The sequence below is a fragment of the Photinus pyralis genome, unplaced genomic scaffold (genome assembly GCF_008802855.1).
Source record: "Photinus pyralis isolate 1611_PpyrPB1 unplaced genomic scaffold, Ppyr1.3 Ppyr1.4_LG4, whole genome shotgun sequence".
Classification (NCBI taxonomy): domain Eukaryota; kingdom Metazoa; phylum Arthropoda; class Insecta; order Coleoptera; family Lampyridae; genus Photinus; species Photinus pyralis.
Window position 1 is genome coordinate 3,213,098 of NW_022170511.1, and position 9,649 is coordinate 3,222,746.

At 34.3% G+C, this 9,649-nt stretch overlaps 1 protein-coding gene across 1 annotated transcript in view; it reads right to left on the minus strand.

Moving 5' to 3' along the window:
- The window catches only part of LOC116167903 (carbonic anhydrase-related protein 10), a 348,976-nt gene that overhangs the window by 296,447 nt on the left and 42,880 nt on the right, over positions 1-9,649 (minus strand). The window lies entirely within an intron of this gene.

Genomic DNA, 9,649 nt, shown 5'->3' on the forward strand with positions numbered 1-9,649 from the left:
TGAACAAATTTTTGTGGTATATTCTAGTTGGAAGATATAAACATCTTTAAAGCTTTGTAATAGCAATAAATCCATCCTTTATGAAGCGAGCTGTACATAAAAACTAAAACGTTACAAGCTCTGGCAACTTTACTTTTTATTTTCAATCGGAAACTTCAACAGAGTTTCGCAATCGCCTATTGTTCTTTAATTCCCTTGCATTAATTCTTAAGTGTTTCAATTAAAAAAGTTGGTCTCTCATTTTAATTTACGCGGATAAAAGTCATCTTAAAATGTGAGAGGGTAAATCATGATATTTTGATAGCTACAGTGTTATTCATTTCATGTAAGGATAACGATACTGTAATAATAATTTTTTTTAATTTAGGGGATGATCGGCTTAATTTCTGGAGAAAATATTAAACATTTTCCTGTTGTAAAATTCGCATTCGTCAAAATTTTTACAATTTGTGTTCTATTTCTTTTAGTTATGAATATTTATTTGCAAATAAATACGAGTACCTACTCTTTGACATTCTCTCACTCAATTTTAATATTACAACTCGGACTGGAATCCACACTCGCTCAGCCTTTGATCAAAAATATAGAATTCCGTCATCCTCCCTTTAACAAAACATATCAAAATAAAGCCAATTCACTAAAAATTTAAATAACCTAATTCTGAAGATATATCGAGGTGGACGACAATTTCGTTTTTCTCGTTTTTTGTCCTCTTTTTTCCTCTGGCGCATCCTCCCATCGTCATCTGTTACGATTCGATTATCTCTGGACTCATCAGCTTTTTCTCTGTCGGAAATATTATAATTTTTCTCACCATTTTCTACATCCTCTTCGTCCGAAGTTTGACCAATTGACCGACCGACGTTCTATTGGCACCCGCTCAAAACATCGATCACAAATACCGTGTATATAAGTGTAAAATGATAAAGTGCTATTATGTCTAACTCAATAAATACTCTGTATATTTAAAATGGCACACCAATCACAGTAAAAAATTCAAATTTACCGCTACAAAATCGACATCCAAACATTGAAACTGACCGCCGCAAAATGGCGCAGCCAATCACAACGCAACACTGTGTCGTCAGAAAAAAAGGGTGGAGGGGATAATCAGGCTTTTATTACTTGCGGCCTTAACCCTAAAATTGTGAACATCCACAAATTAAAACTTCTTTATTTAATTGCGCGGCCTGCGAGAAACATAAAAATTTGTATTGGGCTTAAAATTTAGCCCAATTAAGCGCGCTTCTAATGTGACCACTCACGATAACACACAAACAAATTAGCAACGGTTAATTAATTATCTGCCGAATTTTCAAATTCGGTAGCCCAGTGATGCCCATTGTTAAGTGTGCGATAATGAAATAAACGTCCCTGCAGGTTTAATGCACATTTTAAATTAACTGAAATCATAATAATTACTCGATAATGTAAGAACAGAACAGAATGTAGTAATGGTAAATCGGATCGGCGCCACTTAGTCTTTAGTAAATTTCAAAATAGAAAAGAAGATACTTACCTAAAGGGGGACACAAAGCATATCCTTGGATAAGCTAAAGAAATGAAATATAATGGACAAGAAGGATAGAACACAATCACAATCGTGGGTAATTTAATAAAAAATTTACTGATCTCCAAAGTATTATTACACGAAGGGCACTGTACAATATCTAGATCCGAAATGTCAATATTTAAATTGAAATCGAATTTTAGCAAAAAGGGGACCAACTCGAAGTTTAGAAATTATTCAAATCGAAACAGGCTTCCGCAGAAAATAACTGATCTATAATTGCTAATTGAATGTCAAATAAATGTATTAATTACAATTTTATTGTATCGAAAACCAATACGTAATCAAACGTAACATCAAGGAATCGACGAAAATTAAAAAAAAACCGTCTTTGAACGGCAGGTTGTAACGATCTTGTGAGCTCAGAAGGAAGCGTTCTGCCTAATCGGTAACAGATAACAAATGCGGCACAACATATGGTAGTAGCAAGTTTAACGTTTGACACTAGAGAAATGGTATACTAAAACCGTAATGAATACTTGATAAGGCTCAATAATTCAATTTACGTTAACTTAGCAAAAGTTTGACTCGGTCACGGATTGTCCTTACAATTGGTGATCTAAAAGCATGAACGTGACGTTAACTCAAGAAAACTACTTTACGCTGCACAGCAATGCAATATAATTTATTAAAAATGGACAAATCCTTCAGAATAACAAGTAACGTAACTAAAAATTGTAGATAACGGTTTCGGATTACTTCAAAAACTAATTAATTTACAAACCAAAGGTAAGTAATATCGGTAAACACACTGAGACATGAAACGTAGTAAAGCTAGTACAAATGAATCTTCGGAATCACAAAAATAATCGTAGGTAATGTATAGATCAAATCGGGTCTCGATAGCGGTAAGCTGATGTACGTAAAATCAGATATATCGGAGCAATTTACAAGAACGGTAGTCTCCAAAAGGTTTCGTAATACTTGCACTTAGACAGGTACAATATCGAAGTGTGGAAGTTATATGTAAGTAGGCCACCAGGTTAATGGAGGTAGAATGAGGTAGATACACAGCTCGCTACAATGGAGCACAGCCCCAAACACATCAGAAAGAGAAAGAGACTAAACCATAAATCCATGACTCAGGTAGACAAAAAGTCTTGGCGTCTCAGAACACTTATTTGTATACAATAAATATGAAGACAAACTTTTCAATGCGCAAAAGAAACGAAATGCATAAGCAGAAAGAATTAAGGAAACATCTGCACATCCTCTGGCGGTGATAGTAAAAACCCTAATAACACCCGGATCGCCTCTAGCGGCGAAAATAAAGAACTAGGTAAAGAACTCTACTATAAGAATAACTTACATGATAACTAAACAGTGGAATTACGGACGGGCCGACGACAGACGGGCGGACAGAGAAACTGGCTGCAATAGCGCACCCTATCTTCGTTGGAAAATGCGCTAAAAAATGTTATTCTCAAATGATGCCACGCTTTTATTGACCATAGGAGTTCAATTTGATAATTCTCTAAAGTATCCACAAAAAACTTTAATTAGATAGAAGCTAAATGTTGTTTTTTACCAATGTTTTCATAGCATGTTATTTCAAGTGAATTGTAGTAGTTATTTTTCAGAGCCTTCTGAGAAACCTGCTTAAATGTATTCTCGTACTCTTCTACACACATTCCCTTTAAATTTGTTTAAGATCTAATATAATGAGAGAACAAAACTAATTCGAAAATTACAAAATATTCAGTTAATCGCCAGAATACAATAATACTGAGATGTTGGAATTAAATATAATTACACTGGAACATGGTCGTCTACAGACGTGTCCGGAATAAATAAGGAAGCGAAATGGGAAATCTGACATGCGCATTCAACTCGTCTTAATGATGCAACAATAAAAATTAGTTAATAAATCTAAACGGGATACAAATGAAAAATACAATGATCCTCAAACAAACTATAATTTAAGAGTTTATGAAAAAATCAAAATGTTGCAATATCTAAATTGTAAAAATGGCACAAAATCGAATTCTAGGCACTAGAATTTGACCATTCGCGATTTTTGCCTTTAACTCTCGAGTGTTAATTAGAATCGTTAATTTAATCTCCTATTTAGAGCGATAGGATTACTTTGTTGTAGTATTACAACTTTTGACATCGTCTCAATACGCCACTATTCCGCAGACAAGGTGTTGCGTTTTAGAATTTCGACTTTTAGAATTCAGAACTTTGATTCTAGGAGAATTCCTGCAGCGAATTACTGGAAGATTTGAGGAGAATCTTTTAGAGCAATAGAATTCCAGAAAGGAGAACCATAAAAAATTTTCTAGAAGCTGTCAGTTCTAATATCGTTCTATGGATTACTAAACCAAGATGCTTGACAGCCATAGACTTCTAAATGCTTCTACAGCAATAGAAGGCTTTCGAGGCATTTACTATAATTTTTCAGTACCTTACTATATACCTAGCCTTTATTGCCACCGGTTTATATTATATTCTTTCACAAAATCAATGTGCTCTAGAAAGACCATAAAATGCATTTTAGGGCGCATCTTATATCTTTAAAAAATTCTATAGCGCTTATTCTAGAGCAATTTAGAAATTTAATTCAGTTTTACGATGGTGACACACCATTGAATTTATTCAAACCATCCTCCACTCCCCTACCACCAATTCTCACGTAAATTTACATGTGTAAAATTTTTCATAATCGAATGAATAAGATCCTTTTTTCGAGAACCTTCTTCCATTCTCATCTTTTTCAGGATACGACCTTGTCCGCTATGCCAAGCACATTCGTTCCTATTTCTTTGCCATTGCTCGATTGCTGTTTGTCTATTTCGAGCATGCGAATTTATGCACAAGCTTATATTGATTTTACCCTTTTCTTTGACGAAACGAATTGTTTCCGCTACAAGAGACTGTCCGGTAAAGTGCACTTTCAATATGAACGTTGTGCGCGTTGAATCGTGAACGATAAAACGAAATTGCCCATAAACGCGAGGTTCGATGAACAGCGCAGCTCTACATTTGTAGAACCAAACCATTGACGATAAACAGAACATAGTTTATTCAACTATCAATATGAATGAACCCCCCTAACATTTTAACTACCACTTCCTGAGTTCTGACATTTACGGTGTGACCACACGAATCCGCGGTTGGCCTACGCAAACTTCCATCCCGCAACTTTAGACGAAATCGATCATTTTGTCTAAATTTAGAGTGCCATATGCATTATTCAAAATTTTGAACGGTAGAGGTGCTCCAGTTTTGCATAAAGTACTAAGGCGAGAAAACGAGTTGTGATTTATTTATATGTTCAGTTCGGTATACACGTAGTTTAAGTAACTTTTCGTAATGGGATGCTAGTTTCCATTTGCATATTACCGTTATGTATGTAAATGCGTGCAAACATAAATTCTCTACGAAAACAGTCAAAGTGGGCACTTTCGTGTTTTCACACTGTGGAAATGCATAAAACGGTCAATGCTTTCGTAATCGCGTGGAGTGCATTCATATTTAGTACGTTACGTTTTGCTCCAGCAATCCGCCAAAATGATTTGTGCATTTCAGAATATCTCATAACTAAGTACTGTACAGTCTACACTATGGAACACTCTATTTCGTACTTGTATGTCATAACGGGCGATCAAAAATGAGTTGCTGTCGAGTTGCCTTTGGAAGTTCAAGTTAAGTACGATTTTCCATGTAAACAAAAATTCCAAAGGTGACTCGACAGCAACTCATTTTTGATCGCATAGTAGTACATATAGCGATCAAAAATGAGTAACCGTCGAGTCACCTTTGGAATTTTTGTTTACATGGGAAATCGTACTTAATTTGAACTTCCAAAGGCGACTGGACAGTCACTCATTGTTTATCGCCAAATACCATGTAAAGTAATTACAGACTTTTTATTTTTAATTGATAGCAGCCTCTGGAGAGTTTGTTTTTTTAGGGTTGTCAAACAGATTATTATTTCGAGAATATAATGCATTGATCACATGATCCTCTTTTCTTCTACTCATTTTGCCATTAATTCGCGTATGTTACCCTCTGTCGAATTTCCCCAACGAATCGGCATCTCATTTTCAATCAGTTGACTATGTAGACGCGGGATGCTACTACTCAAACACTATCCTTCCGCACTTAGACGGCAAAATGCCAAACGTAGAAAAGTAGGTATATAAAGAGACAAATGTCAGATTTAGACAAATGGCAAAAACTAGCAGGCGAGCACCAGTAGCGGCAATAATTTTATTATCGCTGTGTTTTATAAGTTTCACGAATTGAGTAGAAGAAAAGAGGGTCATGTGATCAATGGATTATATTCTCTATATTACGTGTTTGCTTACAACGTACACATATTGATACAAACTATACCCCTTACGAACTAGTATTCGGGAAAATGCCGATATGATCCGACGCATCAGCAGACAATATAGAATTTGGGCGATTACGCGAGTGCACTTAAATTCAAGTTAACTAAAATATACTGGGTGGCCATGTATGTAATATAGTATATATCTCACCAAATATCGAATGTGTACAACATTTTTCTATATGAAAGATGTTTAACATTTTATTTCTCATAATTTTATTTTATTTATTTAACATAACAGGTTGACCCAATAACAATGTTCATGTATTAATTTTAAAAAAACTATTGGAAATTATAAGGAACATAAAAAAAATATGTTAAAAGTATTTAAATAAAAAAAGACAAAGGAAAACAAAAGAAAGAAAAAAAAAGAAAAATGCTGTGAAATTTTTTTTTTTTCAGTTCTTGAATATTGTCACACGATCTTGCAAACTGCCTTAGGGACATATAAAAAATATCTATGGTGTTATTCCATAAATGCACACTATTATAAAGATGTAATGCTGCTAGCAATGCAGAGTTTTTACAATAATCTGTGTTGACGCGGGGGATATAAAATAAATTGCGAGTTCTTGATGGTATAACATTTGGAACATAGAAGTTGATTGTGCCTCTCATAGTTGTATCGTCAATCAAATTATTCAGAATTTTAAATAGAAAAATAAGAGAATGGACATTCCTTCTATGCTCCAACGTTTTTAATTGGAATGACTCTCTTATAGACTTATAATATAAGATATCAAGAAAGGATACGTGCCATAATGCTTGTAATATACATATTTTAAGAATTTAAACTGTACACGTTCAATAAATTGACACTCTTTAGAGTTGTAGGGTTTCCAGATAATAGATGCGTACTCTAATTTGGATCTAACAAAGGCATTGTATAAAATACTTAACGTACTAATAGTTAATTGACAAGAGTTCCTTAACAAATCCAAGGTGTCTATATGCAACGGCTGTTATTTTATTTATATGGTTTTTAAACGACAAATCACTCGCAAGTAAATCAGCTGTTTCATAAACTCTTTCAACTGTGATACCATTGATATCATATTCGAAAAATATGGTATCTTTTTGCTTAGAAAATGTCAACACTTTACATTTACTTACATTAAATTCTAGTTTGAAAGTTGTACGCCAAGCAGCCAATGCTGTTAAGTCGGTTTAATCAGCTGTTGAACTTATAGACTTAAACAACTTTAAGTCATCTGCAAACAGTAAAACCTGAGAATAGCGTATTTCTCGAGTTATGTCATTAACAAAAAGCAAAAATAATAATGGTCCCAAGTTTGAGCCTTGAGGCACCCCAGAATATGTATGAAAAACTCGAGAAATATGGTTCTTATAAGAGACAATTTGTGAACGACCCCTCAAATATGATATCAACAGTTTTAATAAGGGCACTGACAAGCTGTACTGTATTAATTTATCCATAAGCTTATCATGATCTACGGTATCAAATGCTTTTTTAAAGTCAGTGTATATAACATCGACCTGGTTTCTTTTATCCAACGCAAGAGAAGCGTAATGCACAAAATTACAAAGATTTGTTACCGTAGATCTTTTTGGCATGAAACCATGTTGATGGATAGATATACAGGATTTAACATGATCAAATATATACTTATAGAGTATACTTTCAAAAATTTTTGCAGGAGTGGAAAGTACAGCAACCGGTCTATAATTACTGATTACTTTAGAATTCCCGGATTTGTGAATAGGAGTAACTTTAGTTAATTTCCATTTGTTCGGAAATATATTAGTTTTAATAATTAAATTAAATATTGTATGCAATGGCTTTACTAGATATTCTCGACAAGCCTTAAAAATATATATGGTGGAATTCCATCGGGTCACAAATCGTGATTTCATTAATGTGTAGTACACTGTCAATAAAGGTTTCCTGGGAACTATCAATATTTAAATTATACCCCGCAGAACAATCAGAATATATGGATTTAAAATAGTCCGCAAAACAATTGGCAATTACCTGAGACTTATAATATGTAATGTTATTATATGACATGGATAATTCAGTTGATCTTCCTTGACGCCTCATATTGTCAATGAAATTCCAGAACCTATTACAGTTATCAGCAGTATCTGATTCAATTGATCTGATATATTGTAGATAGGCATTTTGAATTTCATTTTCTATGTTCGATCTTAAATTCTGATATTTAAGTAACCAGTATTCAGATAAATGTCGTTTTTTTCTCAATTTGTCTTTAAGTTTTAGATTTACGATTATGGAATGAGTAAACCAAACTGGATATTGTCGCCGATATAATTTAGTTTTAGGTACACAACCGCTAATGATTGAATTAAACTTCTGGTAAAACAAATCCACGGCATCATTAACTGCATCTACCAAATGTAAATCATCCCAAGCGCACTTTGTAATGGGTTGGAGTTTTTTAAAACCAAATTTACACATTCTTTACGTCCTAGAAAGAATTTTTTGATTACAATGTAACTTAGATATAAAGTGCAAAGGACAGATTCTATTTTTAAAGTGCTTTTGTTTCATTTTTATATGAATGCGATTTATACGGTGCGAGGGGAATTTTTATGCGGAGTAAAAGTGCAGGGAGTCGGCGTTCAACCATCGAGTAGTAAAGGTGGTGATTAGTGTCTGAAAATTTGCAGTACGCGGTATACGCAGTTAGCGTACTACGATTTCAATACGCAACAAAATGTCAAAAGTGGTAGTGTGACGTCGCCGAACGTTTTAAAATTGATATAGCGTAAATAAAGTTATCGAGATATTTTACGCCCACATCGTTATCTAAGGATGGAATTTGGGGTCTGCGTGCCAACGTAGTTTGTTTCCCAGCCTGGAAGAGGAGCCTATGCAGCGTTAGTTTTTCCCGCCGGCGTATTGTTTTCCGCCAGCGAGTATTTTTGGGTATTTCCACCTTGAGAAGATTAGATTTGGGAAATTTGGCAGTCCACCACCACCAGTTTGAGTTCCTGTAACGACAAAACCGAACGCCTGGAATGCGAGGTCACCAACCTGTTCCCAGCGGATGTAAGGCGATTAGATAAGAAGCAACGCCATTACCGAGATGAATTAAGGTAGAATTTGCAGTTTTATATTTGATAAACTTGATTAAATCGTGAAGTTTGCGTATTTTTGATCGATCTGAACAATTTTATATTTGACTTTTGGGGTTTTATGTATTTTAGGGGATTGTATAACAGTTAAATTTGATTAAGGTACCAGTTAAAGGAAATGTCCGTTATTTTTGATTATTAAGCTTTACCGTTCTTTTAAGGGCGGAGATATTTATATGTTTTAAATCCATTGACTTTCAAATAAAGGTATTAAAAGATAATTAATGTTAATTCTCTGTAATTTCTCAAGGAGGTCAAGAAGTTTGCGTATAAAGGAAACCCAAATTGTTGCATTTACATACTAATCTCGGAAGCATATGAGAGTAGTAACGTCAAAACAACATTCTTCCAAATTTTGGTTACGTTTTTATGATTAATGAATGTTATACCGTGAGCTAGAATAGAACGAATTATCTTCCTATTTGCACCCATGTTATTATCTGAGCTAGCGGGTTAAAGAGGTACAGAAGGTAAGTCCTAAGTACTTTGAAGAGAGAAAAAGAAGATTTTTCACACCGACACGAACCTGAAAAATTACTGTTATTTTGTAAAGGGAAACATCCACGGCAAAATGGCGTACCTACGTTCAGTTTGTTAGGAAACCTTTACCAAAATAACGA